General features: G+C 42.1%; 1 long non-coding RNA gene across 1 annotated transcript in view; it reads right to left on the bottom strand.

Annotated features, from left to right (window-relative positions):
• Window positions 1-27873, bottom strand: part of LOC128149363 (uncharacterized) — a 166288-nt gene that overhangs the window by 17789 nt on the left and 120626 nt on the right. The window contains exon 3 of the long non-coding RNA XR_008237623.1: window positions 9138-9252. This is a non-coding gene — a long non-coding RNA (uncharacterized LOC128149363). The remainder of the gene's footprint in view (window positions 1-9137; window positions 9253-27873) is intronic.

The raw sequence follows: 27873 nt of genomic DNA on the forward strand, positions 1-27873 counted from the left end.
ACTGTGTAATAAAGATGATTGAAACGCAGACTATGTCAACAGACACTTCCTTTAAGAGAGGTAAACAGGAGGACAGCACCTTGCTCATCAAAAACAACCAGACATACCTATAGGGCACAAACAGCCAGCCAAGATCCTTTGGGGTTTTCTCTTTCCTTTTAAAAAGAAAACATTTTTTTTTTCTCCTCAAATTTAATACTGAAAGAAGAAAACGCTGGCACCCACAGTGATGTTATGTCAGCTGCTTAGGTCAGGTCAAGTCCAGTGCGAGAGGAAGCAGGGGCTCCACGTGAATACAACCCCATCAACTCAGTGCTGTTCTGCTCCTCCGTCCCAAACGCGGACTGCTAAATAATGTTCAACAGAGAACACGTCCAGACCTGCAGCTTTCTGCCCAGCCTGCCCAAGAGAAAAGCACCCTTGTAGAAGGGAAACAGTAGCTACATACCAGACTGCACCTCTTTTGGTAGCTCCCATACAATCAAGTCCTCCCATCCCAGAAAGGAAATTAATTGAATATTCATTCTTCCTTGGTCTAGATGCGGTGGTGGAAACAGCACAGTGTAGGATAGCAAATAAATATTTGGAAGGAAGACATTTTCAGCCATCCAGCTGATAAAAGCAAGCAGAAGAGAGTAACCTGGCACAGCACTTGAGTAGCCATCAGGATAGCCAAAGTACATGAACACAGTGACTGAGAAGGTAAAAACTGGGACCCGTTCAGAAAACTATTAGTTTTCCAAGTTTCTATTTCTCTAGTTGTAAGATACACAAAACCATTCTCTAAAGCCTTTATTAAAATGCGTATTTCTTAATCTTACCATCCCTGTTATCCAAGTTCCCAGTTTTCCCACTGCGTCAGACCAATGGAAGCAACACACCAGGGCAGAGGCAACAGCAAGGCTGTTTTGAGCCTTGTCAAGCACCTTTCCCCCTCCCAGCCTAACAGACAGCAGGATGTGACTAGAACCTCTTACAATACAAGACAGATCTTAGCTCCTCCGCTATACAGCCTTAATCACATTTTCTCTTAAGCTATTTAGCAATTTTCCTGGTACAAAGTGCCATAGGTAATGCCTTAACAAAATGTATGGAAGACAGGGGCCAGGCTGCTCTAGCCAACTACGCAAGAGCCCTTGTTTGCGCTAACCAGCTTCTCCGTGCCTCTCCTCCCACCACCAGGAAGTCTTAACATGACTGAAATTTACAGCAGTTATAACAAACCGCTGCTAACTGCAAATTTTAATTAGAGCATTTGCCTCTGGTGTAGTGCAGTAATAAGGAGAAGATGGGTGTCTCTGCTTTCTTCTAAGGATCTCTCTCTGCAGGCAGGTACAGACAGACCTGAGCTTGCTCTGCCTGTGCTCCAAGCTGGCTCCAGGTTGAAAGCTTTATATCGCTTTGTATTATAGGCACAGTATGCTGTGCACAAGCAAATAGGCCCTGCCACTCAACACACCTAAGCTTGCCTAGATGACTGCTAACCAAAATGAGAATTGTGCCCCTGTAGCAAGGGGAAGGGGAAAAAAAAGAGAGAGAGAGAGAGAGAGAGAGAGAGAGAGAAAGGTTTGGGTTTTGTTTTTTTTTTTTACATCCAACACTTGTTCACACTTGTCCTAAGAAAAACAAGTTTGCCAGTATTGCCCTTGTCTTCTCATAGGGGTATGGTTTTTTAGAGTTTTTCTGGTTTGCTGTTCATCGTATTTAGGCCATTTGCAAGTATTACGCTATCATCTGCACAGAGATGATAGCAAGTGTAACAGAAGAGTAATATTCGGAGAGGATAAACCACAGTGGGTAGAGGATTATAATAAAGAACCAGTGAAGCCTGGCTGACCCTTATCAGAGTGAGCCAGCTCTTGCTAACACCTCTAAATTAGGGTTTACCACTTTTGTTTTACTCTGGCTGTTTTAAAAAAGAATCACAGCAAAATAACGGAACGTGAACAGGGACATAAAAAAAGGGTGTAAAACCAACAAAAGTGTCTATTCTTTTTATTAGGAGGTTTACCAAGTGCCTAACCAGTCAACAATCAAGCTACTAAGACAACATAATAAAATTAAAGTCATTTTTTGAAGACACTGGAAATTTTAGTATTGAGCATCCTATACTTCTGCTGTCTGCCAATGATCTTTTTTTAACCCCTGCTCAGATGCTGTAATTGAAGAGGAAAACAAGAAAAAGCTAGGAAGAGCAGGGCTCTCAAGAGCAGACTAAGCATGGGAGAATTGACTCCTCTCTAGCACCCCAGAACCACATGAAGGCACCCATCTTCAGGCAGGGTAACAGACTTTTCTCCTTGCTGTTGTTTCACTAGCTGAGCAAGAGCCAGGTGATTTCCAGCTCTCGCCTGGGGGAAAGTAGCCTTCCCTGCCCTCCCACAGCTTTCCTACCCCCCCCAGGAGGGCTGCTCTTCCCAGCAGGGGAGCTACCTAGCAGGAACTACTGACTCCAACCTCCAGCAGGACCCAGCAAGTCCTTCCTCATCATCATCCTCCACCTCCCATCTTTGCAGCAACAGGTTCGTGGAGAGCAGAGTAGTCCCAGAGGCAGCCCCAGCAGACAGATGCCCTCAACCCTCAATGTTGCTGTTTGGGTAAACTGCACAACTTTGCTTTTATGTTTGATTGCTGGAGCCCGCCTGCCCTGCAGAACACTAAAGAGCCACCTTTGCTCTCTCTTCACTTTCCTGCTTTCAGGCTCAAATTTAGCAAGTGGCAGCCCATAACATATGGCATCGACTCATCGTTCTGTGCCATCGTTACTGGTGCTGAGGAAAAGCACTAGAGACAAATAGATAAATATTAGGGAAGAGGAACATGTACTACTCCAGTAAAATCACCAGTTAATGTGAATTAATTCAGGAAACCCCCAGGAAAAAAAAAAAAAAAAAAAAAAAGAGAGAGAAAAAAGATCTCCTCCATTTATAACAAAGTCAAGAGACTATAAACCCTAAATATCTTTCCCTCTTTTTCCTTTGCCAGCAAGACTGGGAGAGAGCAGGTCAAGCAACATCACAACTTTGCATGCTGTCGAGCTGCTATTCAAAAAACAAGACAGAATATGAATGTAACCTGATTTCAAGTGGATCTGGGAGAGCCTTAATGCTAAAGTTTGTATGCCAGCTTTGTAATTATTAAGATCTCAGACCAGCCCTTGTTTCTGAGTACTGGCCTAGATTAGCAAGTCACCTGAAAGTTTACAGTAGGAAAACCATATGGGCATATTCCTGTAGCTACATGTGTACAGTAATTATGGCATAGGTAAGCAATAACACATGCCCAAGGCATCATACTTGGTGAGGCACGAGGCTTACGTGCATATCTACGATTATGACTTCAGACTTCAAAGTACCTTATTGCTCAGACAAAATTGGTAGCCTACTTCCTTGTAAAACACACATGAGGATCTATTGCTATAAAACACATGTAGGTGCTGATATAACACAAGTTTTAAAGTGTGGGTACCAGAACTGTGAAAGGAGGAAGGAGGATCTTACTTAAAATATTTTCCTATATTGTTTTAAAGAGAGGGCACTTTAAAGTAGCAGGCAAAATTAAGCACCACCTAAATTCTAAAACTGCCGGAGTTTCATGCCAATGCCCGAAGTCTGGTTACTCAGCAGGCACCACTTCAAGCTCGTGTTCCCTTCTGAGAAACAGGGTCCTTTCTAATACATCATCCACTTGATTGCTTTCAAACCTCTAATCAATCGAGAAATCCCATCACAATCATGTGATCAGTGGCTGGGGGCTGGCATTCATGCATGGCAATTTGTGACGAAAATCAATAATAAGTGTTTCCCCTTTTACATGCCTTTTTCAAAATAGGACCACATTTTACAAAAGTACATTTTCCTGCAGATTGGTTTCTAAATGAATAGCACCAACTTCAAAGCAAATGTTTCTGTGAGGGCTGTTATAACATTCGAGTTCTTACATGATCTTCAAGGCTGCAGTGTGACCTAGGAGGCAGCCATAATGAGAGACAGACAGTGAATAAAGCACTGATTTAATTATGTTGTTTGATATATGATGACCTCATCCACTGGTGTTTATACTAATGTAGTGCTTGAAATGCTTTATCGACATGTGGGAAGGCACAGCCTCCAGCCTGAAGAGCTTACAGTCTCAAAGACAGAAACCAGATGAAGGGTGTTCTCTTCCTGTAGCCTATTGTAGGTTTTGAAGCTTTGCTCATTTCCATCAGGTCTTAAAAATATTCACTGAATGCTGGAGAGAGCGTTGCTGAGCGAGTACTCTAAGCTTGCTGGACAAAATATCTACTGCATGGTTACCTTCAATTACAGAAGAGGATTTCCAATATGGCATGTCTATGTTCCTACATACAATCAATGACAGGAAGATGCAAACACTGGTGGAGTGGAGGGAAGCTATAGCTTTTTAAAACATTTCCACCAAATTCCTTCAGTTTTGGAGATACCTCGTGCCCCAGCATGAGCTTTGACCCACTGTTGTCTGCTGCTACAGAAAGAAGAGTGGGCGACAGAGTCGGTACAACCTGCTGGTTCCTCCACTAAAGACTTCCATCAAGGCGACCGTACTGTAACCATCTCCCCCCAGAAAATTAACAGTCAAGGCTCAGAGTTTGGTTAAATATGCATGTATATCTTATTTTGCACTCCTGATTATGATTCCTGAAACACATGCAGTGAAGTAACTCTTTATGATGTTAACGCCATGAAAAACTCCAAGAGGAAATGAGTAGTTCTGTATTCCGTGCACCATCTGCCAACCATACAGTAAATAAGGCCATACAAGAAATGGTGAGAAACAAAACATCAACAACCTACCCACTCATTAAGCATTAGCCATGCTGTGCGCTGAACAATATGCAGGCCTTGTGGAAAAAAAAAAAAAAAATAGTACGCAATCCTCTAATTAAAGGCAATCAAAATGAGTATTTACCAAGAGGATGAACAAGTAGCTTTAATTGTAGAATTTTTCTAGCCTTCAATTGCTTGGTTTTGCAACCTTGAAGTTCAGCCCTGCACAGTAATCTAAAGGCCTAACTTAAGGCATTATTTATCTTATTTTACTTCTATACAGGAAACCCATAAAACATGCAGCTGACACTTTTAACCGTATTAGGTATGCACACACGTACAAGACCATTGCTTTCACTGACGCTCATCACAGCAACCAGACAAAAAGACAGGTTAAAGAAGAGATACCCCAGCTCTATTTTGTTTTAAGGTAATTCTGGAATAGAAACAGGGCTTCAATAGATCCTTTCTCTTATAGTGAATTTTCTCAGCAACACTATATTTTAAAACCTCTTATTAAAAAAAAAAAAAAAAAAAAAATCTAAGGAGTCCTGCTAGCAAGGTTAAAAGATCAAAAGGGTATAAATTAAATACATTATTAGTGGAGAAAATGTATATATATACACATATGTATTTGGAAACCTTTAAAATGGTACACAGAAGTTAACCAATGAGAAAGCATTTGCCCAGCAGAGCTGAAAAATAGCTGAGAGAGACTAACAGTAATGTGTTTTCATTTTCTTTTCAAACGCTGGTACAAATTCAGCTAATATCACTTTGTATGATCTCATGCTGGGATAGGAGCCAAAAGTTTCACTTGAAATCTTTGCAGTTATCAGATCTGGAAAGCTTTTCAATCACTTAAGTTTGAGAAGCATTTAAAAAAAAAAAAAAAAAAAAAAAAAAAAAAAAAAAAAAAGGACCAGAGATAAAAGGCCAGGGGCTTGAAACATTTATCACTTCATCATACTCTTCCATTTGATGCTAGGTCAGCATCTTTACAGATACAATGGAATGCTTGCTCTACCTATATTTTGAGAGATTTGGAAATAAAAAAAAAAAAAGAAAATTAATGAATGTACAGGGTTAGAACCAGGCACAGAGCAACAAGGCCAGGCAATCCATATGGAATACAAGCTTCTCAGCTAGCACATCCAGGAATGGAAACGCCCCTAGGCATAAAACGAGGTTTCCAATACTTGCTTCCAGCAGCGGAAAGCTGCAGACACACGGCCACGTTGCTTTGGTGTCGGCCTCGCGAGCACCAGCCCTGCCATACAGCGGGGACGGCGACCGGGTGGCACAAAGAGGTTAAGTGCGATGCTCCCTGAAAGGTCAGGATCTCTACAGCTGGATGAGCCCTGCCCTCCGCTGTGCCATGGCACTGGGGATTCCATACTACTGCCCAAACTACAGCTTAGTCATCAGCATCTCCCTTTTACCACTGCCAGGTGCCTGGGAAACCAGGACGAGTTCACAAAGCCCTCAGACTGACCCAGACCAAGGTTGAAAGATGACGATGACAAGACGTCCAGGAAAACTTAATGCCCCGCTGGAAGCAAATGTTATCAACATATTTAAGCAATTGCTAAAGTAGGAGACTTCCAGCTCCATATGATACCACGTAGGGACTGCAGGAGGACAGATCAGGCTAACAAGTACTTTTCTGGCATATGTTTGGCACCTCCAGTCTCCTCGTGATAAAACCAATATACGCCAAACACTTTGCAAGCACAGCTGCAGCCAAAGGAAAAGCAGGCACAAGGTAAAACTGAATACAGCCACAAGCAGAGTGGTCCATACCTTGCCAAGCTGATCGCTGTTTTGAGAGACTATGCCAGTTTATGAGCTATTAGGGCAGCTTCAGACCTGCTCTGGTTTCAGGCAGGAGCCACATCTCACCAAGTGACAGCCCACCTACCCACTACAGGACAAATGCTACTCGTGCAAAGCCCGAATCTTTAAAACATTCGCAACCATTTAACCTTACCCTCAGCAGTGAATACGCAGGCCAGCCTACAACTCGACTTCCTTATGACAAACTTCAAAATATAGTTTTAAAACTATTTTTTCTAAGCAAGCCAGTATATGAAAGATAGGAAAAAAACAGAGCACATTTTTAGAAAGCACCACAAGACATTCAGGTGTGGGTTTGTAGACTCATGGTTACTCAGTTGTGTGACCACAGGCAGCCCCCTCTTCGAAGAATAGAAAATACAGAAAGTACTATCAAAATGTTTCTATTGCTTTCCCACACTCACATTAAAGCATTCTTTGTGCATGCAAGTAAATCTAGGGAGCTTTTTCATTTCCTTGCTGAGGAAACTTGATTTTTCCTCCCTCCAATAAGAGCTGCCATTCACATTATACTGGTGAACAAATATGAGAAACCTGGAAATTGAATCTTACCACTGTGTCTTTCCTGATGCAGATCCCTGCTCTCCCATTACCTTCCAAAACTCCCCCTCAAAACACTTGTTTTCTCATTATTGCCTGCACATTTCTCACCCCTTTGTTCTTTTCTCTTATTCAGAACGTTCTTATTTCTGGTTCCCTGACTTTGTCTTCACCTTTTCTCTCTCACCAACTGCAGGGGAGACTCTTTCATACTCGCTCTCAAGTACAGCCCACCAAGAAACATCTCTGGAGGAAAAAAAATGTTTGGTGTACACGGTTCAACAGAAATATTCCCACCCACTTCACTCTCCACTGCATCCTTTCATCCCGCTCTTTGTTCTGGAGAAGCCACACAAGTTACTACTCCCATTTGTTTCCCCTCCTTCACCCACTGAGCTCCAGATGCTTTGACGCACCACTGACGCCCGCTTTGCTCTGCTGCCCACCCTTCTCCACCTCCAAGCGCAGGGACACTCTCGTACCTCGCTGCAGCTTGCTCCACCTCACCGCGTACCTCCCCGTCCTCTCCAGCATATACGCTTGCACCCGCCGCAGATTTCAGCTTCAGGCAAAGCCTCGAGCTTCCTCCTCGACACCTTCAACGCAATAACGGCATCGTCTTTTCTTCCTACACCACCGCAGGCATTTCCCTTGGGCTGCGGGGTTGTAGGCAGCATGGCATCGTCTCAGTTCCGGCCCTCTGAAGCTGACAGAGTCCTGCCCAGATCCACTTTTTTTTTTTTTGGCATTGCCTGCCCCCATGTGCATAAGGGGAAGACTCAGGAGGTCATCCCAAGCTACCCTGGATGGTGCAGCCTCCATTTTCAGCCCTGCACATGGCTTGAAGAGACAAAAAGAATCTAAGCTACAAGGAGGTTTAAATTAATACAAAGATACTGCTGCTACTCTGCCAGTGTTAGAGCTCATTTTTACTAGTTCTTAACTATTTCTCTTTGTGTCACAGCTTGGTGCAAGAGCTGTCCGGTCAGCAATACCTGCAGTCAAAAGCTCATCCTGTTGTGCACTGCTCAGCATTGGTAACTACACAGGACCTGTAGAGATGCAGAAGTGAGAAGCCCCTGCCAAAAGCCAGGGCTCCAACACCTTGTGCTTTTCCAACAGGAATTGGTTCTGCTTACTTTGAACAGATCGTACCAACAAGCATAAATCTTATTCACTGGTCAGTACCCGAAGGTGGTACATGCTAAGTACTCCCCAAGTTGGAAGAAATAAGAATGTCAAGATTTAATTTCCACAAAAAGATCCTGTGCCCTTTTCTAATGATGGCCCCACGTATCTAGAGTCAGAGCCAAAGACAGAACACCTGAAGCGAACTCCCATCTACCTCCCTACTGGGTCTGGCCCCTGGTTTCTCTCCTCCCCTCTGAGGGCAGGGAAGCAGCGAGGGAAGGAGGCAGGGAGATACCCAAGCTGGGTTTGCAGCCGCTGGAACTCACTCACACGTCACCTCCGCTCTAACAGGCTTCGCAAGCAGCCCAGACGCAGTATGGGCATACTGGTCTGATGCCGACCTGTTTCATTAACGATTACCTGCAGGGGTCTAATAAAGCTCCACCGTGAGCTCTTCACCAGTGGCAGCCTTACTCAGAACTGTTTCAAGAAAGGCTAAATTCATTTTGTCAGTTCAGATTTCTTTGACATTGGGCGAAAAGCTTCCAAATATAAAAAGTTCTGCATCAGAGAGAGTTGGAAGGGTGGAAGGGGGGTGGGATTTATAGAAAACTCACACCACTTTTTATGGAAACCCTCTTATTACTGAACAGGAACAGAAAACTTTGAAGGCTGATGTTTGTAATTAAGAGGTGTATCTGTAGTATCCAAAATGTCTTCCATTCTTACATACAGCCATCTGAATTGTATCTTCCTGTTTTGACTAAAGACCTTCTGAAATAAGGATTGAGTTAATTACAAATTATCCCATAATTCACTTACCTGTCTTTCCTGGAGCAGGAAGGAGAGGAGTTCAGAATCCTCCATGTAAATCCTTCAATCCCATTCACACTCCTACTTCAAAGTGTAAATCCTCACGCTGCTCTGTGACTCAAGCCTGAAAAAGAAAAGAAAAACAGGATGGGAACACTTAGTAACTTTATGTAATGCACTGATAAAAAATAAAGCTATAATAATAGGTGCTTTAAAACAATTAGTTCATACTATATTATGTCTTGCAGACACTCAAGTCAAAGACACTGCTCTAATTCAAGGTCAAATGACTGTAAGGCGACAGAAAACACAATGCTTTTATACAACTACATAGTCCCATATTTGAGGATTTTTCCTGTTCAGTTACAATAAAACCCAGTTAGGCACCACAAGCTTTTCAGTTACTGGAAGAAGTCCAAAATTTCTGTCAGAATGCTTCCTTACTAAAAACTTTCTTGAGCAGAAACACAACCTGGAATGAGCTCTTAAAACACAGCCTCGAGAAATAAAATTTATTGAACTTTCATGCTACAAAAAGGAAGCCAAAGTGTGTCAACAGAAGACAAACCCACCCTCACAAGCGTATTTGCTTGTTCTCTGCAGCCTTTGCAGTCCCGAGCTTTCAGTGGCTATTTTGTTTATTTATTTTACCAAATCAGCTCCAAACGCAGGACAAAGGTGCTGGGCAGCGGCAGTGTGTGACATCCCTGTAAACCTGCAGAACCCTGTGGGCAGCCTTCCAGCGTGCCCCTCATATCGTGCCTTCTGCCACTACCCAAGGCACACACAATAATTCCTGCCCATCTCGGAAACACAGGCTACGGCGCAATGGCAGTTGCAGTAAGACCAAGACTTAAGCCTTACTAAGTAAACAGCAATAAAAGATCCAACACAAGAGCTAAGATGAAGTACAGAAAACTCCATATTTGCACATCACTCGTGCAAGTATATTCTCATGAAAATGTTCTCATGCCATTTATTTCTTATTCCTACGTTTATACTTAATTTTTATATAGCATTATTATAAATAATAGTTTTCTCAATTTTACTGTGTGCATTTGTGTGTGCACGTGTATATGCACGTGCATGTGTGTAGCATTCGCTTCTATAACCTTGAAGGAAAATCAACATAAGCAGGCATTCCAGTCTGAAATCACAAAGTTTTTAAGTACAAATCTGTAACACTGAACCAGGCAGCATGAACTAAAGACACTGAGGCCTGGCAGATTTGTGGCATCCAGAGATTCAACCCTGTGAACAGCTTTAGAGAGTCTTCCAACGCTCAGAAAGTCAAATAAAAGTTCACTTCTGCAAAACATTCTGAAAATCCTGAGGAGGATAAAAGAAAGGACATTTTGTCAGCAATAAACTTGTGTAATATCTAAGAATGTTAAGTGCACCTTGGCTTTTTTTAATAGTATGAATAAAACACATTGGGGTTGATCAAAGTCAGGAAAAGTTCACGTCTTAGCCACCCAGCTAGTACGATTCTTGTCCAAATTAAAAGATTAAGAGTTAAAATAAAGGAAATTACAAGCCTTCATGTAAAACAATAAAAGGGAAAGGGGGTGGACGGACACATGATTAACACCCAGTTTTGGATTAAGGCTTCACAGCCACAGCTCCTGTGGAGAGGTTCTGTAGCACATACTAAGAAACACTCTCAAAAGCAGATTCTGATATATGACAGCGGTCAAAATGCTGTAAAATCCCATGCTACACATGCACACACAATGCTGTAAGGGTTACAGCTGATGTCACTGGCTTGACAATCCAGCAGTTTGCGGTTTATGCAAATAGCCGGTTCAGGAACTTGCAATCAGTTTTTGTATAATCATGATGTATCTACAGTGTAATGTTCTCCGCACGTGCTGGAAACGTGTCCAGAATAACTGCGCAGGGCTTGGAGAGCTTTGCCTTCACAGACTTCTGGTGGTTCAGTTTACACCTGGAGCAGATACAGCATCTACGAACACAAATCTCTTCCTATTACAAACTTATCTGATTGCATGTGACTAAACATAAAATGCTGCATTCAATTACCTTGCTGAGGAATGTACTACACATTAAACTAGTAATGGAGAAAAGATTAACGAACTTCATAATTGGAAATTCCTACCTTCAAAATGTACAGCCTCATGTTGTCTAACTTAAGCAACTAAAACTGCACAAAAGGAAAGATACCCATGGAAGCCTCTGGGGGGTGGAAATCACATGGGTTTGGAAACCTCTGGCAGCCACAGAAAAGGTGAAACCTACATTTGATTGATTAATCAAACCTAGCATCCTAAAAATGTTGCTCAGATCCTTGACTTCAGTGACTGAATCACTTTTTTGTGGACCACGAGGAAGTCCTCTAGCTTCCCCAGCTCAAAGAGAAGGGCTCATTATTAGAAGACTAACACACAAAGCAAGTATGGTCTGTAAATGTTTGTAATGACGCTTTCCCCGTACACTTTGTGCTGGCTCCAAAGAACATTTCAAAGCCCAGCTGTCACCAACATCTATGATAACGTCTTCAAACACGTAGACACACACTCCTTAAAATCTGCCAGCAGCTGGTGTGAACAAGGAAAGCCAGAAGTCTGAGATAGCTCTGGAAGAATCGCTTGACATGTATGCTTTGCTGCTCAAGAGTTAAAAATAAAAATGGATGGGCACCAAAATAGAGACGAGTTGTTTAATGGGCAGACCTTGAGGTTCATTCTCAAGCTTGGACCCACTGAAACCAAAGGGTACCTGGATTTATTGAATTGGCTCTAAATTCTAACAGCAAACTATAGGCCACAGTATTTGCCCCATTTTTGTGCAAGCAAACCTGCACACACAAATCAACCATGTTACATTTCCTTATATACTTTTACAAGCCAGGGTGAACATAGGAGTTCATAAAAATACATTACATAATTGCAATATACCTTCCATTTATCTAAGAAATTTGCGCCGAAAGTCTGCCTGGTTTCAGGTGTCTAATTCTGAATGACCTGATTTAAGGTTTATCATAATCTCTGCAACTAGGAAAAGAAAATTCTGTTATTTTTAACACATTCAAAACAATACCATCTTTATTTAAGATTCAAGATAGTCAGATAGAATACGTCACTATTATTTTTTTTATGCAACCACATGCTTATATTTCATGAAGGAGCTAACTGAATAATTAAACCAAGATACATGGCTGAGATACTGAAGAGTAAATCCCCTTCTCTGCATAAGCTCTACTATCCAGGCAACCAACAGTAAGTATCTTTTAATACTTTTATCTATAAGGGGAAAAAAAAAATTAGAATAGTCACAGAAGCTCAATCCTTCTTTTCAAAAGCCTGCCAAAGTCATCTGAAACACATTTGTCAAACATGCATAGCAAAGAAAAATGCAGGACCTTCCTAGTATTTGGGAGAACATGAGGAAAGAAACCGATCAAATAAAACACAACAGAATAAATCAGATCACTTAAATGCATACATCTTCCTCCATGGGCTCTTCTTACAAAACGTTCATCCAAGACGGTGTGTACACACACACGGGTGTGCACCTGTGAAGAGGTGGGATCCAGCCCCGCCAAAACAGGCTTGGCTACCAAACACACCACTAGCCAGGCAGGATGGTGAAATTCCCCTTTTCCCCTGCTTTTAATGCAAGCAAACCAAAGAAAGTAAGGATCCTGCCCACCCTGGGCACACAGCCGAAGGCAGTAAGCAGTCAACAGGCAGCACGCAGGTTGGCTTCACACGAGCGAGATGGGAGCGCCTGCACGGGGGGAACCTCCATCCTGACCCCCCTCCCACGAGACCACATTGGACATGGTGCTGCCTTTGCACCCTAGGCGCGCAGAGCTGCAGGGTGCTCGCACGCAAGGGTGGGTCAGGGCCAGGTTAGAGATCTGCACGCGCCAGGACGCACAAAATCGGTTCAAATGCCCAAAAGAAGCAGCTTCAGATACAGAAAGTCAGTAAATACCAATTGTTTTTATAACACAGCACTCTTGCAGAAGCACCCATGGGCATAAGCACACAACAAGGTAAATAAGGTAAGTTGAAGATCAACCGTTTGTGAGGTTTTCCTGGAAATGCAAATATACTTCTAGAAATCAGTCTTGATGTTTTTCCCTCCTCCAGAAAGTGTTATGCCTGTCCCCACAACCGGAAGGTTTCCTGAAAGATTACTTTCACAACCATCACTACAACTAACAATCTTTGGACTGTTATTTTAACAAGTTAAATCATATCACTTTGTCAACACAATGCTGATATGACCTAGAGTTTGGCTGTATTGCTTCCAAGGATATTATCAAAGAAGTGGCAAATTGAGCCTCAGGACCTTAGAAGAGTAATTCATATTTGCTTATACCTATTTCAATCCTATCCAATGCGGCCACAGCTTGTTTTGGGGGGGCAGGGAGGGAGGTTTCAGGGCTTGCTTTCCTCATAGAGGCCATATGTGATGTGAGCCATGGGCACCTCAGAAGAGAAGATGGTCTGAATCTCCCCTCTCACCTCGCAATCCAGAAACACAATAGGGGAAGAGGCAAACCATACCAATCTGGGTCACATCAATCCAGAGCCCGTATACACCGTGACAGTCACCCCCACTGCCCTATTTCATGCTGTGACCCCTATCACCCCCCACCAGGGAGGAAGAGGAGGAGGAACAGCAGCAGCAGGAATCCCTTCATCCCCTATGACAGAGAAAAAGTAGCATCAAGATTACCTCGTTGTGCCACCTCCCATAGGAGCAAAGAGAAGATGCCCGTTATTTATGCCCTTAGTTCAGAGCTCAACATCAAATTAGGGTTCAGGATGAACGAGAAAGCCTAAGGGCCCACGAGGAGTGGGGCTGGATAGGGGCTGCCCCCGGCAAGATGCTGAGAAAGCAGGGCTGCAAGAAAATCATCTGGGCCACGGTTGGGGCATCTGGTCTAGGGCTCAGTGCAAAGTTCAGGTTAGAGGTAGGGTTTGGGGGGAGAGAAAGGTAAAGCGTAGGGGCACATATAGAGTGGGGGCTCACCTCTGCCTCAGCAAGAGAGTCAGGGCTGCAGGACTTCATCTCCCACCGAACTCATCTCCTGCGTGCAGGCGAGATGAAAGCTGTAATTTGCCCCTCACAGCTGTCACTGTAGGTTGCAAATACCTTCAGGCAGACATCCTAAACTTCATTACACCTGACTAGCCTCAGGTTTTTAGCACAGCATCCCAAAACATTACCCCCTCCTGCGCCCCACACCCATTTTCAAAGGGGAAAAAAAAAAAAAAAAAAAAAATGTATTCCAATGACACTTCATAACTTTCAGAAGCACATTCCTACACGCATGCTGTACCCTAACCTAGCCCAAAGCACACGGGCCACAGCTGCTAAAGGAGCTGAGGCAGGTACCCTGCTTGCAAACACCTCTATGTGAAACCCAGCCCTGAGACGATCCCACCCAGGGGCTCCCCCCCCACCCCACTCAGGGACCCCCAGACCTCCTGGCCAGCACTGCTGCACTCCCACTTATTCAACTCCACTGCTGCACAGAGAGTTTTGCTTCTCCTGGGCTTCTCCACGGGAAGCTTAAGGCTGAAAGAAAGGTATGTGTGCCCAGTAGGTTGAAGAAACCTCAGCAGTTCACTATTTTTAAGTTGACCTGTTATGCAGATATAAGTAAATCCATAACTTGGGGTATCTGCCACTTAATTGCTGGTCACAGCCCTGAACTGCCAATCTGACCTCTTAAGACACAAAAACTGCATTAATTAGCTTTGCATCAGAATCAACTCAAAATGGAAAAAGGTGATCTATTTTCTTTTTGCTCGTTTTCTTCTTGATATGAAAAACTCCTTTCTTTTTAATACAACCACAATACACATGAAAACACACACACTCCCTCAAAATTAACTCTAAAGGTAGTCGTTAACTGCGAAGCAAGCCTGCCAACTGAAATTTCATCTAAATTACAAAAGACTGAAAAATATTTTAAATATATCTTCTCATTAAAGTTCACCAAGTGCAGGTCACTAAATCCAACAGAATAGAAATCTGGGAGTAGAACTTGGAAGTTTGTTCCTTTCAAATTAAAAACTAGCAACTCTGTGTCTGGGGAAGAGTTGCACAGCCTCCACAACTTGTCAGCTAAAGTTCTGTGGTGGTTTTTGTTCTGTTTTTAAATACTTAATAAGATATTCTAGGTATAATCTGAATAATGATTATCAATGAACAAGGCACATGATAAAGGAAATGTTATTTTATCTTTGCTGATGATAGCACAACCCATCCAAGCATGTCCACACTCTTAAATCCTTCCACTGATCACCAAGTGTAAAAATGGCCTCAAAACTGACATTACTTTAATTCTCCTTTATTCTATCAGGTTGTAGCTGAACCATGACTCTGAGCACAGGCTAGCAGAACATCTTGCTCCAAGGTGCTCAGAGAAGGAGCCTTGTTTATAATATGCATAATTTAGTCTTTTACATTAATTTTTAACACTGAAAGAAAACCAAAGAAAAAATTATTAAAATAATCTATTATACTTTTGCAGTTTTCATTCTTTAAAAAAAAAAAATATTAATTAAGTGCACCAAGAAATATAACGACCATAGGAGCAAAGCTACAGCGCATCAGCTTCCATGTTTTCAGACATTATCAGTGCTTTCAAGTGGTCAGATTTCAATAAGGAGATAGCTTCCTATGCTTCCACCACTTCCTTTTAGCTATGTACTTTCCTTATAGGTGCAATTAACTCTGGCAACACACGAGTCCATATATTTAATGCAAGACAGAACTGCAAGCTACATTTTTTACACATAGCCCTCAAAGAAAGAATTAGCCACTACTCAGAAATAAGCTAAAATGATGAGCTTAATCGCATTCATTTGGGGAAGAAGAATAAATCTGGCTATTCTTCAACTATCATTGTTTTAAATTATAAAGTATAAAAATCATTAAGATGTCCTGAACTCAGAAAGACACCATTAGCTTCAGAAGAGCATGAGTTTTAGGCATAAGCTTTTACCATAGCCAATCTATTACATGGGGTAGAATTTGACAACATGCAAGTAGGAATATGTTCCACATTTTGACACTTTTAAGGAAATTGCCCTGCATTACTCAAACTTTCGTATCCAATGTTGATTTAGTAGATCATTTATTTATAGTATTTGACATAAAATATTCAGTAAAATCTCAGGATACTAAGACTCCAGCCTTGCCCACTGTAGACTTAAAAACTAAGTAAATTTCATTTTCTTCTCATTGAAAATCATGACAATTGAAACAAATTCTCTACAATGCCTCTTGTATTACTTGATATATCAAATTCTACTTAACCTATGCCATCCTGAATCTCACCTTCTGCTATAAGTTGCACAGCTAGAGCAGTTGCCAGAGATAAAAGCTCGCAGCTCTTCACTGCCAAGAGCCTTGTAAATTCTGAGACTGGACCAGCCACTACGTTATTAAACAAAAATGGACACTATTTGGATCTGCATTACTTCTCAGCACAGAAGTAGTTAAAATATTAAATACCAAGCATTTCTGTCTCAGAATCTAGCACTACACAGATGAACGGGGCAGTTTACACTCCTCTGACCCATAGCAAAAGAAATCAAGACTTGCATTCAGATCATGCTTGGAAATTTTCTCTGGTATTATTATAACAATATATTTCTATTTAACTCCTTTGCCAACTCTGACTGGTATTTTCTGACAAGAATCTCATTCATCAAAAAAAAAAAAAAATAGAATCCTCGTCAGCTGAACAAAAATGTTTCACGAAAACATAACGGATCCAAATAGCTAGTGAGGAAACACAGACCCTAATGCTCTGGTTCCCACCAGCTTCCCTGGCAAGCCGAGGAGGGACCTAACCTCCCTGGCTTGGAAAGTCTGCATCAGCTCTTGGGTCTGCAGCAGGCAGCTGCCCAAACCAGTCCGGGGAGAACACAACCGAGGGGTTTTAGAGACAGACACCCCCAGTTTGCAAGACGCAAGATGCTGCAGACGTGAATTGTTCACCAAGCAGCTTGTTTCAGCAAAGGCGGCACGGGCAGCGGCAGGACAGCAGGCATCCGTTTGTGGTACACCGAAACCAGAGGGGAAGGGAGAGGTGGAGAAGCGGCACGTTTACAGCTCTGCACGGGGCAGGTTAGAGGTTAGTATCCAATGTGACTTGCTATTTGAGCGGGCAGTGACTTGGCTCCAGGACTGCTAACAGCCACGTCAACCCAGCGCTGCCTCTGAGCTGTGGCACGGTCCCGCTTTTGGGACCCGAGTTGGTAGTTCTACCTTACGCTACATAAAAGCGCCAATTTACTCTGAGATGGCTCAGCAAGCTCTGAAGCAAGAAGGTGCTGGGGAGACTGGTCCTAAATTCTCCATAAACCTTTCCTTGCAAACCCCGCCACGCCACTAGATATACGTATCTGTGGTTTGGGAGTGCTTCCGAGTCCGTGTAGGCACCCCACGCCATGGTCCCGACACTGCACGGGGGCCAGACCGCAGCACGCCGGCCTCGCCGAAAGGCCAAGGGAGCAGATGAGCACCCCGCTGCGGTGCACGGGGGCCTGCCACCGCTCCCGAGCACCAGGAGAGATGAAGATCTGCAAGAGATGTCCTCCTCAGAAGTCAGTGCAGGCAGAGCTTGACATATACTACAGCAGGAAAAGCTACTCCAACCACCAAGGCAAGAATAGCTAGTTCTGAGGTTTTTCCTTATCGGTCGGTTGTTTAGAGGGCGAGGGGAGAAGAGAGATACAAGGAAGGGGAAAGAAAGGGTTTTTTAACGGGCCCAGTGTTAGCTCCTCCAGAGTTCACACTTCAAAAAAAAAAAAAAAAAAAAAAGCATCATGGTACTTTGCCAAGATGACCAATATTTCTGAAGGAGTTGCTTTTGAAATCATTTTAATGAAACGAGCTTAAAAGCATGAGTGTATTCGGAATCAACGCTGGCTCTTGATATTAAAACCTTATCTCCCTTCCCCCCTTCCTGACCCGCCATTAAATACAATTAACTCCCATTTTCCTTCCAATGCTTTATGCTTTCTTGGCAAAGACCAGGCTGCAAAGCCTATCAGAAAGCAGAGAATGGAGGAAGGAAGGATGAAACACAGCAGGAGAGTTGTGCACAAAGCTGATGATTTGAACACAATTTAGCTTACAGTTAACTCACAGCAGGACTTTCGTAATGTCCTTTATCACCTATGAAGCCATTTCCTCATTACTTATTATCATTAACCATAACAAGACAAGGAAAGATGTTTCTGCACAAAATGGAAAACCATTAGCATAGAATCACAAATCAGCAAAAGTTCAATAAATTTTAGAAAAGAAACCGATTCCTGCTTCTGTTCCCTAGAGAAAAGAAATAACATTACATCCCACTGAAGGTGATCTGTAGCAACAACCCCTAACATCCTGTGTCAAACTTTCACTGGACTCAACAGAGCTTCTCTCAGAGGGAAACCAAAGAATCCCATCCAGCCTGCACCCTCTAGTTCTCACTCTTGTCTGACACAGCACACATTTATACTCTCTGTCTGCTCTGTTACATTTACATATGGGGAAGTCACCTACAAAAAATAAAAGAAATCGGTGTAATACACATTTCAACTTTGCTTTTTCCTGGAATCCACTGCTTATTGCCATTTTTTCAAGCCACAGACAGCAGAACAATTCTCAGTCAAAGTAGTAGGGATCTTCCATAGCATTCATTTGTACTAATGCATGATGGAAAAATTGGTTTCACCATTACAGACAAGAAATCTGCCTCAGTAGATAAAGACAACTAACCCATGAAGTCAAGAGTCAAAAATATTTCAGATACAACCACAGGTCAATGTGATGTTTTCTCTATCTGATCTTGGACTCTGCTCGTACATGGCAAAGGAAAAACAAGCTGATAACATTTGTGGTGTCTTACTATTGAAACCAAGTTTGTGTGCACCTGTGAGAAAGCAACAGGCAGATTGCAAACCATTACCCGTCTTTCCCAACTGAAGGTATTTTCTTCTGCAATGAACAGAAGTTTGAAAAGAACTACCTCTAGGGAGAATGGTAGAGTCTCACCAAGTCAGAGGTACATGGCAAAGATAATAGGCAAGAAATCAGACTTTTTGTATTTCTACAAAATAACATTTTGAGCTTCGGAGACAAATCCAAACTTCTGAATATTGATGCCAAAACAAAGAGAATTTACCTACACGTAAGTAACAACCTCACTGCAAAACCTGGCCATTAAGCTTCATCCCTTCTTCTAATCCCCTGTACTATTCACTTCTTTCAACTGACTGTTTCTTCTCATTTGACCTGCTTAACCTCACTGTTTAAGCTTTCTACTCCCAGAGCACTTCTGCTGCTCTCTCAGCTCACAGACAGGCTTCCATTAGAGCTATTCTCAGCCTGGAGGAATGTTAATTGTTGTAGAAATTACACTGTAAAAACGAATGTCATAAAAAAGAGCTGAGCAACAGAAACTCAACCCCTAGTCCAACACATTCAGCTCCATTTCCATCACTGAAAAAATACAAAAGACATCAAACCAGAAGCTTTGCTTTCACGTAGGAAAAAAGGAAAAATGTAACAGAACTGAAACAAAGTTGAACACAGCAAAAAAAACTTCTGTGGAGATGAAATGGCACAATGCAAGTACACGAGGAAACCACAAACAGAAATCTTGGCACAGATTAAACTCCAAAAGACATAGATATGATTGTTTCAAAAAAATATAGCTCATCCTAACACAAGAGGTTTATTTTTCCTTATTGTGCTATTAGGCATTTGCCCCAGCTGCTTCTTACATGTACACACTATGGAAAGACCCATTAGTTAAAAAAATAAAAAAAAAACCAAAACAAAAAACCCCCAACACTTATGTCCAGACATGCCTCAAGAATTAAAACGTGTCTCTATGTAAAACAAAATAAAAGAGTACATTTTTATAGTATAGTTCTGGTAACTTCATTCAATGGACCTTCATGAACTTCAGTTAAAGACACATGTAAGTGGCCAAGAACGCTATTCTAGTCATACATTCATTGCACGAGTCGTGAGGCCAGGCGCTACCGGGAACTAGTGACCGAGGAGTCGGAGACAAGGCAGCGATGCCAAGAGGACTGGTGGAGTCAGCAAACAAGACAGTGAGGCTCACCGAGGTTTCCACAGGAAAAAACAACAAGAAGTACTAAAGTGGTTTCTTCTGGGAGACCTAGTAGTTAGAGGCAAACCTTTTTTAAGCTCAGTGGAAAAGACACACGCATACGGCACCAGTAAATTACAGAAGCCATTACACCAACCTGCCACAGCTGCAATGTTGTGGCCTCTTCACTGGGCTGAATCCTCAGCTTCTGCCTCCACCTCCTCCCACCACAAAATCCTTTCACTAAATGCTAGACGAGTTCGTGGCCTCACCACAGTCCAACAAGAAGTAATTTGCTCTCCAGCTTCTCTCCAGCTACAAGTAGTACACCAGATTTTTAGATTGCCTTCAAGTCTGAGAAAAAAAGGAGCTCCCACCCTAGATAAATAAATCTCCTGCTGCAATCCCAAAGCCAGAACAGATCAAGAGGGCCAGATCTGCAGCTCTGACCTGAGCTCAAGGCTCTCACAAAGACACTTGGCACATCAGCATCAGTGAAAAAGCAGAGGGTAAAAGAACATGTCACTAGCATGGCCTTTCCTATAACCTTATAATGAACGATGCCTCAGACAGAAATGAGCGTCTTGTCAGCGGACGCACTTTTTCCCAATTTCTTTCTCTCTTGGAGAAGGCTTTATTTTAATATTCTCTTTTAACTGCTTAATGGGAAACCAGTCTATCTGCTATACCTCAATTCTCTAAATTTTGCTTGGTTACAGCATCACGTCCCTGCGCAGGACACACTGCACACCCTATTCAGGAGCTGACATGTTGGTATGTTGGTGGGTTTTGACAGAGTTGAACTTTTTCCCTTTCATTTTCTTCCTTTGAAGTCTTAAGAGAAATACATCTATCACTTTTTTTACCATAAATATAGAAAAGCTCTACAGGTAATACGTTGACTCCCAGCTATGGGTTTTCTAGCAGACTTGATGCTCTATGGCCAGGAGATATTTCGTGCCCAAATCCATGCGGGACTATCGGTGCTAACTCCACAGACCAATTCCCTCTTCATTGGCAATTCATCCTGATACTATTTTGCCTCCAGTGGATCAGCAACTGTATAAACTCACACCCCCCCAAAAAAAGTAATTTTTACCCTGCTACTGTTTTATCAATCACAGAGCGAGACATTGCACGTGTATGTGTGTGCATGCAAGGGGGGATTGAATCCCCCCCTCCCACCCTTATGTCTTTTATTAGTGCTGCAAAAGCGGAGTATCAGCCAGGCCGTTTCTTTCATCACATCACATCGCTTGCAGACAATCAGTTGTACCCGATAACAAGCTGTCATAACTTCTCCTTTCAGAAGGGTACCGGTTTGTCTTGTCACTACCCCTTCCGAGACTGTCCAGCCTAACCTTGAAGGGGGAAGGTAAAATAAATGGCATCTCTGTTTGGGTTTGCCTTCAAACAGAAGGCAAAGAGTGGAAATGGCTGGGATCTGATGCGCCGCGACATGAAAATATTAAGTGAACTATTTCAAACCTCTTCCCAGGTAACTTCATAAGAGACTATTTCAGACTTGAAAGCACTGTCTTGATTAAGCTACCTCCACTGGAAAAAAAAAAAAAAAGTTACTTCAATCAAATCAAGTGACTGTGGAAACCTCTTTTAAATACCACTGCCTGCAATCTCACCAAGTCCCAGGCACAGTTCCCAAAGACTTCAATAAAACCTTTGTCTGGGATAAGGTGTGCCAGATTTGGCCCACTTTAATACATTAAGTCTGTGGTAGGTGAAAAACTGAAACACGGAGAGGTTGTGAAACTACCCTCATAGCCAAGGAGATAAGAGAAAATGGCACTCACCCTTCCCAGCATTGGGAGCGTACAGAGGGTGGATGGGAAAGTTAAAGAGGAGGAGGGAGCAGGATTTTTAGGCCAAAAAGTATTTAATAAGGATTGCGGTATGCTTGTTAGAGAAGTTGGCTGGAGTGGAAAGCTGAGAAAGCGTTCAAGGACGTGTGTATGTGTGCGTGTGTGTGTGAGTGTAAGGGCCAGGCCTATGCAAGTTCACAAAGTTTAGTCAATTCTCCTGCCAACTCTTCCAGGCTTGAGGCAAATACAGATAACCTTGGCTTAACCCAACTCCAAGCAAACCTTCCCTTCCCACCCCCGCCCTCAATTACCAAGCTTCAATCCAAAGTGCCTAAAAATAAACTATGAAATCACTTCAGTTACAGGTCTAGTAATGCACTTTTCCATAAACTTCTCCATATCACTGAAATACTCCAAATCTCATTTGTTAAAGACCCGATTTGTTAAAAACAAATAAACGTACAGGAGGGGTGATGTGGCTTAACTTCCAGCAGGTCTTTACGCTTGCATCACAGTTTTTCTACTCCCACAGTAAGCGAGGTACTCCTGACTACGTTACTGTTACCTGCTGCTGCTTTTAAGCAATGCTAAAATAGCTAGTTGGATTACTTTTCAAATAAGATAGGTTTCTTGCACAGCAAAACTAAGGCTAATACACTTATTTCAGAATTTCAGGATCTTTTTTCTCTCCCTGTCCCCCAGCTGTGAACATCCATCCTCATGGCAGTCTCTGACATCAAGACCACCCAGATTCATCTTTGTCTTTCAACCATCTGCCTCTGCTGTACTGAGATAAAAATCTCAACAGAGACTTTATTATTATTTTATCCATAACTTGTCTAAACCTTCACCTGCAAAACACTGACTCACTCCATCTTTAAGCACCTGAAGAATGTAAAGGAAGAGAAAATAACTCATGGGCATGCGAGCTAAACAGGTAACAGCATAAACTTGCAAGTCAAACAATAAAAATCAGAGCAACAACAGAAGTTTTTAAAGCAGATGAAAATTCAAGTCCTAAAAATAGCAGCCAGAGGAAGCTTGGCTGATCTATTCCTTTTTACCATGTTGCTAGCTTATCATCAGATGATAGCAATATTTACCTTTATTAATGCCTCATCAACCCCATATTAATAGCTTTGAATACTTGAAAACATTAATACCCCTCCATGGCCTGCAGCAAGGCGGGGGGGGGGGGGGGGGGGGGGATGGGACACACCAGGGGAAAAAAAAAAAACAAACCAAAAAAACACCACAATTTTAGGCAAGAGTGTCCGAAGAAAACAAGATATTGGCAAATAGACAACTCTTCCACCTCAGGTCTTAGTAGGGAAGAAAGCTGATGTAAACTACAACATTGCAAAACATTACAAGTCTTAGTAAAAAGCTGGTGGATCACTAAAAGTCATCACTTAAAACTTATCAAATGAACTTTGATGCTACAGCATGCTCACTTTTCCCTCGTGACTGCTGCATCAACGCCCATTGCCAAAGCTACCTCAATGACAAATTGAGACATCTCTCCTTTGGATATAATTCCACGGTCAGGGTCACAAAAGATTGTGTTAAGAAATAGGAAGCAAAAACCACTGGCTTTCATTTTGACAATTAGTATTCTATGTATGGAAGAGCCTTCTGCCTGAGCATATTAGCAGATCACATCTTAACGCCTGCTGCCTTGCTCAGTGGAATACGTTAATGGTGGCAACGTACAAAGGTTTTCTGCTGCAAAGGAAGCCAACGGTGCTGTCCCACTAAAAGACAGTGTCAGACATTTGAAAAGACAGAGCAATCTCTTAAAAATATGTATTAAAAAAACCAAACACAACCCTTCAGATTACAGGAAAACCTTCACCCATCAGTTTGACACATCAATATGATAAGATTATCATACCAGAATGAGTGCGTTCCATTAGCACACTGGAAGTGGACACTTGAACAGTTCTCTTCCAGACCTCTAATGTCACTGAAATTTAGCACCAGAAATAATTACCACATTTTGAACGTTCTAAGAGTCAAACGTAGTATGAAAAGGCTAGTGTAAGTACGTTGACTGCATGAAATATTTCTATAGGGTTATTTCCAAAACTATTTTTGCTGAATTTTCTTCAAATAGGAAATTTAGGCCTGCAACCCCCGCTCCCAATTTGAGTAAGAAGAAACAGCAGTGGCATTACCAGAGGGCAGCTGCTCCATGCTGTGATCATCTCCATGCCCCAGCTTCAGGGGAAAGCAAACCAAACCATATTCAGTAAGGGTGAGCCAGGAATTCTCCCGCTTTGTTCTTAGCAATAGAAATGTAATTTGCTTTTTTGTCATTCAGATTATCATGAGGGGGTCATCAGTTAAAAATCCACTCTAAATCCATGGAACACAAGGCATTTATGGTAATATGGTAGTACAATGAAGTCTACAGTTTACCCACTGCTACCCACACTTAATTTAACTTAGGTTTTACTGTAAGTGCTTCATATCAACCCTGTTTCTGCAAGCAGATAACCAATACACATTCATTAATTCGTGGTACTTTGGGGAGGGGGTGAGAGGAGGAGGAAGGAGAGGCATCTTCCCTGTCCTGCTTTCTCAATCAACGCGTTTCACCTCTGCTACTCACTCTTCTGCAGAAAATGGATACGGTTGAAAGTGTCTGGAATAACAGTATCTCCATATGTAAATGACAAATGTTGATTTCTTTCAATAGAACAGGGACACAATTCTATCATCATTTTCTCAAGGAAGTGAAGTCCTCAGCTGTATTGGGTAAAGCAAGGATAAGTATTTAGCATATTCCTGCTTGTGACACTGAATCCATCGACATACATATACAACAGGATCTACTGCAACCCTGAATCCAAAGCAAACATTCAGGAAAAGGTGAATATTGGGTTTGTTTAATTCCCCCCCCCCCAGTAATTACATACTCGGACACTGTCTCTTTTCTATTTGGACACTGTCTCTTTTCTATATGCGCTGTCCTTGTATTTGTGATCAGAACGATTCTCTGCAATTATTCATTATCATTCCAGAAATAAAGAAACATTTTCAACTGATCAGAAAACCTCAGTGAAATCAACTTATCATTTTACTAATTCTTCGTTTAGTTTAAGTAAATAAGTAGGCTTCATGTGAGGTTACCTCCAGGGTTTATTCAAGTCACATCTGACATTAATGTTTTAGCCAAGCTCATTATGCAGTGATTTTCATGGCCTTCCTCAGGAAAAAAAGGCAACCTCAAAAGATTTGGGAAAGGCAGACTGTGAGCTTTCACAATCCTGGGAAAAACTTGGAGTTGTCCCACAGTGCAATTAAAAAAAAAAAAAAAAAAAAGGCAAGCCAACACTCCCTCTAGGAGTGATGCAGAATTCCCAGCCTCCCAGACCTTGCCTGAGCAGAGAGAGCAAGTCCAGATGGCACCCAGATTTTCTGCTAGTTCACAGGCCCAAACTAAGCTCAAAACAGGAAAAAATACAGGCCCAAACTAAGCTCAAAACAGGAAAAAATACAGCAGGCCTGATACATACAGATTTCAGCCCTGGGCTACGTGCTGCTGTAGCTGCTCCTTATATAGTCAAGGTGATCAAAGACCTGTTACCACACAAAAAACCCAGCACATCTATCACTGAAAGTATTCCCCTACAGAAGAAACGAGTACTTTGAGAAAGCAGGGAGAAAACACAGAAAGCAAATACACTGTAATTATAAAAATCTTACTGTGAAAAGTAATATTTTCACAAACCGCTTCAATAAGTGGAAGGACAGGTTTGCAGGAATTTAAAAGCTTTCACCTGAAGTGCTAAGAGCCCAAACAAAAGACCACTGTTCTGTGAGGGCGGGAAAAAAAGCCATAAAGCAAAACCAGTTGAATTTCTTAATCCAAGCTGCCTGACGGGGAAAAGGTAAGACAGCAGGTAAAATGATTAAGTATATTACTTGAAAATATTTCCTTTTAATAAACCAAAAGAATTTTCAGGAAAAAATTTTAATAATGAACATATATCTTAAGATATAAAGCTATATCAATGTAAGCATCCTTCCCAAAATGAGAACCAGCTTTAGTGGAAATGTTCCTTCAGAGGCATCATCTTTACCACGTGTTTGTCCAGGGCTTATCATAACTGCAACAGTGAAAAGCCTTCTATAACACACAATTTCTATTCCATTTCCTACTTGTCATGAACTTTATGAGAAAAATGGCTGTTCTGATCTTTGTTTTCTCTATTGGTTCCAACTTCTTTGCAGCCCACCAAAAACACTGCAAAAAGATCTTTTGTTACACTGCTTTAAAGGCTAATTTCTCATAGCGGAAATAGAAATAGTAGCGTGGAAAATCCATAAGACACCAGTAGCTTCCTTGCCAGTCTACAAATGGTGAAAACAAACAGGGAATAGAGATTAAAAGAGGATGGGCAGAAAGACTTTTGACTCTCTTTAACAGAAAACTGAGCTGCTTTGTAAGCAATGCTTTTCACAAATACATTTGCTTCTATGAAAATTTTCAGTTTTTCTTTCAGACATCAAAAAAAACCCCAAACACACACTATTTTAACCAGAACCCAAAATGTTTGCATTTAGAAGCTCATGCTTTTATTAAGTAGCAGCCCTTTTTTTTTTTTTTTCTCTCCACAGCATAGGCTCCACTCTAGTATGTTAGATTTTCATACACACCATTTCCCTTACCAGGGGGATGAAACACAATGCTTCACCAAAGGTGTACTCTGATCAGCATCCTATTCTACAAAGAAAGAGTGAGCTACACTCCCATGGGGCACGGCTGCAGCAAGTTGCAAATCTCAGTTTGTAAACATACTGCAGAATTAAGACAACAATATAACACAATACTACAAACAATGTCAAGTTAGAGACATCTGAATGCTGAATTCCTCAAGGGAACTTCCTGCAGGTCAACCAAAATGCACCCTGATACGAAGGGGAACGTGCAGCTGCCCTTCACCTTCTCCTCTTTCAATCACTTCTTTCTTGTGATGCCAGGGTGTCACCTTTGGCTTTGTCCTCTGCCCACCTCCACGCACCCAGGACCGGCTCAAAATCCTGCCTGCTTTAACATCTTTAGTGCACTGCCTTCCCTTTCTATTCATAAAACCAAAACGCTCATCTAGGCCCTCATTATTGTTGCCGAGATGCAAGATAATCTCCTTCCTTCTGGCCGTGACAGAAGCAATCTTGCCCCCTGAAATCCATTCAAAATGCAAATGCAAAAATCATCTTTCTGGATTACTGCCTCAAGCACATTCCCCCTATTTCATCCTGCCAGTCCTCCTACTGGGTCCCCCTTTTTCTACCACATTAAGCACAAATTGCTTGCCTTCATTTTAAGAGTTGTTCTTAGACAGTGACAACTGATCCAAACGCCCTACACATCTACTTAAAACCCAGGTAATGAAGCCTAATAACTATGTACAAAATCTCTTATGTAAGGAGTAGATAGCACTTGATGCCGTGCACTTTAATAACCAATTCAGTGGAGTATACCTTCTCACAACATAATCTGTGGCACATGGCTGAAGTACTCTTCATCGTCTTTCTGCAGGTTGAGCCTGGTACAGGCTTTTAAAACAGCTGCCCTTCTGAACCATTTTACAACAGACTATTGGGCTTCCAACAAAACCGTTCTGGTATGCAGGAAGCGCTGTGGGATCTTCTTGGTAAGAAAGAGCATTCAAAAGCCGAGAGCATTCACAGCAAACCTCACAAAAATGGCAGTTTGGCTTTTCAAGTCCTTTCTCCCCTCAGAGAGAGACTCCCCAGGAAAAACTTCCATCTCCCGTGAGGCACTGCCTCTGCTTATCAAGCTGGT

This window comes from Harpia harpyja, chromosome 1 (genome assembly GCF_026419915.1).
Source record: "Harpia harpyja isolate bHarHar1 chromosome 1, bHarHar1 primary haplotype, whole genome shotgun sequence".
Classification (NCBI taxonomy): domain Eukaryota; kingdom Metazoa; phylum Chordata; class Aves; order Accipitriformes; family Accipitridae; genus Harpia; species Harpia harpyja.